Source organism: Aulonocara sp. 'chitande type north' Nkhata Bay, linkage group LG8 (genome assembly GCF_057382095.1).
Source record: "Aulonocara sp. 'chitande type north' Nkhata Bay isolate Kocher_YH1m ecotype deep benthic linkage group LG8, A_spYH_male_GT1.1, whole genome shotgun sequence".
NCBI classification, from domain to species: Eukaryota; Metazoa; Chordata; class Actinopteri; order Cichliformes; family Cichlidae; genus Aulonocara; species Aulonocara sp. 'chitande type north' Nkhata Bay.
Window position 1 is genome coordinate 3,517,676 of NC_141351.1, and position 3,633 is coordinate 3,521,308.

Sequence of the window (3,633 nt, forward strand, 5' to 3'; positions counted from 1 at the left end):
TGGACCCACTGGAGGTGGTGAGTGACAGGAGAATGGTGGCTATACTGTCATCCCTGTTGGACAACATCTCCCACCCCATGCATGAGACTCTGACAGCACTGAGCAGCTCCTTCAGTGGCAGCTGCAGCACCCACGATGTGGGATGGAGAGATTTTGCAGGTCTTTCCTTTTATCTGCTGTCAGACTCCACAACAAAAACTTTACAGATGACCACAAACATGTAGACAAACACACAAACGTCCACACATGTGCAATACCACTAAGGGCGATTTTTCTGACAAAACAGAGTATTTTATATAGTATGTTATTCTTCTTATTTTATTCTGTTCCATTGTTTTTCTTAATCTTTGCTGCTTGTAACCTTGCACAGTCAACTTTCTGCTGTGACCTAACAAATTTCCCACATGTGGCACTAATAAAGGTTTATATTTTTATTTTTTGTGCAAGCGGTGTACGCGCACAGCAAAAGTAGGGGAGAGCCCAGTTGCAATATGAGATTTGATTGGGCAATACACTGTCGATAAAAAAAAAATGAATGAGCTGTTGTCAGTACCTGTACGCCCGGTGCGCAGCGGCTCATCAAATGACCCATCGGCTCAAACTTGGGGTATGCTAGATTACCAGTCCAACCCTTCACCAGTTCACCAGAAGAAAAAAATTCCACCCTCATTCAATTCTAGGGTTTAATAAAAGTCAACTAGACCTTAGCAGGTTGTAAAATTATTTAAATACAGGTTCAGCTGGACAACAGTACCGGAGCTATTACACCAGGAGTGACCAATTAAAATTCTCAATTCTTAATATTCTCAATTTCACACATGTGAGAAACTGGGTCCATAGACTGATTATTAATTTTATGATGAACTCGTGAACTGCTAAGAGTACACTCTTAGAACACAAATCATAAACACGTAACAATAATTTAGGATTTAATCAACAATCCCCAAATATTCGTGAACAAAATGCGCATTTTTTTTCATTCAAAGCTGCCTTTATACAGCGCTACTGCTATTTTGGTTGAAGTTTCATTGCTTTCTCTTTTCGGTTCTTTTTTTGTTACTCAGGAGGTAAAATCTAGTCTGTTTGAGGCTTGAATGAGTGTATTAGAGTTCGGTATAATGACTGACCTCTAAAACAGCTGTTATATAAAACCATGTAAATACCTATTTCAGTTCTGGGTTCGTTTCAGTCATTTGCATTCTCTTCTACAATCCAACACTTTTCCTGTTAGATTAAACACCTGCCAGTCATAGTCCCTTTCACTGAGTGCAATGCTGCCAGTTTCTCCTTAATGTCAAACTACTTTGGCATCCTGCATGCAATTTCGGATTATTGCAACTCGGCTGTGTTGTGAACATCACAGCTCTCATCTAGAACCATTAGTTCCAAATGAGACTTTATTAAAGTTTTGTCTTTATTAAAACTGGATGCTTAGCTAGAGGGGTTTTTGTGTTGTTCTATTTACAGTTAGAGTAAAACATGCACTTATTTCACATAAATTCACCAAGTGTTTTAGCATGGAGTTATCGTTCTTAGAAAAAACAGTTTTCAAATGAAATGTTGTTAGGAGGTGGTGGGTAGGTGTACTGTTGTTGTTTGGGTTTTGTTTTCCTTTTGGTTATAGGTAGGCGAGGCGGGGCTTGATGGCATTCCAACACACCTGCGACGCATCGGACGTCATCAGTGAGCGCTTTTAGGGAGCAGAGTCACGGACGTCTGGTGTCGGAGTATTATCGCTGTCACAAGTGGTAACGAGTTAGCACAGGCTGCATCTGTTGATTTTACGCTGTGGAGCTGTATGTTTTAAAGGATCCACGTTTCGCCTACTTTTCTTTGTCTTAGCCTGTTCCATCGCCTGCCCGCCTACCTAGGATTTTGTGTTGGCTATTCTGGATCCGCGACGGAGTGCTACGTACCATCAGGCGGCGATCACCGCAGCGGCTGTGGTTTGGGGTGGTCAAGTAAGCTCTCCAACTCTCTCCGTCCACTTGTGTTTAACGTTCGGCTATCAACGGTATGCCATAAACCCTGTTTTGTTCCCTGTTGTCAGGTAGCTCCGGTGCGTCTGCTACCTACCTGTATGCTTCGGCTCCATCTCATCGCCTCGGTGTTTTCCTGCTGGCACATTTTTATTTATCACTGTATATAGCCCTTTCCCTTGTAAATATTCCCCCTTACTCGTGTATATAAAAACTTGCATCACAAACTATTCTGCGTCCGTGTGTGTTTCTGCCACGTAATCCATCTGTGTAATCCAGCTAACCTAACAAATGTATTATCCTGGAAGCAAAATGGGGACACTGGGATTGACCTTTATGCTATTTATAAAAATCTCTATGAATATTTAATTTATTTCTTATCGTCTTATCTTCCATCTTCATTGTTCAGTCATAACTGTCATGGTCTATGGTGGGTGGCTGGAGTTTCCATTAGGCTCCTGAACTGACCTGGGATCCGCCCCTGGGCAGGGCCAACTCCAGCTCCTGCACACCTGGAGCCTATTGCAGGCTATCAAGCCAGAGGGATTTAAACCACACATCGATGTTCACTCACTGCCAGTTCGTCATCAACCCATGTTGGTAACAGGTCTTGTGTTTCAAATTCTCGCTGTGATTCATCTTACTAACAAAGACTCTTTTGTGCTACAGTTGCTGTACCCACCCTGGCTCACTCCACCTCCGGACTCGGAATACCTAGTGATCATTTTGGAAATCCCTCTGTGCCTCACCTGCCTGCCCTCCTGCCATCACACTCCATCTGGAGCCCCGGATCTCAGGTCAGCCTTTCCACGCCACTCAGCCTCCCCTGGATCTTCATCATCCCCCTCTCAAACACTCCAGGTCCCTAACTGCAAGTAAGAATTGCTGCTCTTATACTGGCCACTTCTGAGCTGCCTTCACTACCTGCCTAACTTCTATATCCTCTCCCCTCAGTGTGACTGTTCCCCACTCAGCTCCGTTCCACTTCTCAGGCCTCGTTCCCTCGCCCTAGCCACGTTCCCCTGGGCACGCCACACCAAGGCTCCACGTCTCGTCATTTTCTGTCTTTGCCACGTTTCCCTTTTTTGTTCCCCTTGCACTTAACCGTAATAAACTATTAAATCATCTACCGTCTCCGCTCTGGGTTTCTGCACCTGAGTCCTATTCAGTACCGGCCATCCGTCGCCGTGACAGTACGAACTGGCCCACAAATGGACTCAGCAGACCCAGTACATGCAGCAGTCTTCAAGCAGGGAGCCATTTTAGGGGCTCATGAGCAAGCGTTGCAGGTTCTCGACACCCGGTGTCAAGCCATAGGCGAGACCCAGGCTAGGATCTTAGCTTCCCTGCAGGAGATTCAGTCGGCTCTTTCCCCTCCTCCAGGCCCATCCTCCGCGTCCCCTGCGCCCGTGGCAGAACCTCCCCAGTCCTCCCCAGCTCCGACCCCTTCGGGCTCCGTGTTTCGCGATGCTGCATTCCCAGAACCCGAGCCGTACTCTGGGGAGCGGGGCCGCTGTACGGCCTTTCTACTGAAATGTTCTCTCGCGTTCACGCATTCACCCCGTTCATTTACTAGCGAATCAGCTCGGGTAGCATATCTGGTGGCTAAGCTACAGGGCAAGGCGCTGTTATGGGCCGAGGCGTACCTGTCGGC

General features: G+C 46.2%; 1 long non-coding RNA gene across 1 annotated transcript; it reads left to right on the forward strand.

The window, feature by feature from the left end:
• The first annotated feature begins 2,421 nt into the window (after positions 1-2,421).
• On the forward strand, positions 2,422-3,048 carry LOC147322858 (uncharacterized). Its single transcript, XR_015130824.1, has 3 exons — positions 2,422-2,575; positions 2,649-2,854; positions 2,934-3,048. It is a non-coding gene; the product is annotated as an uncharacterized LOC147322858 (long non-coding RNA).
• The last annotated feature ends 585 nt before the right edge of the window (positions 3,049-3,633 follow it).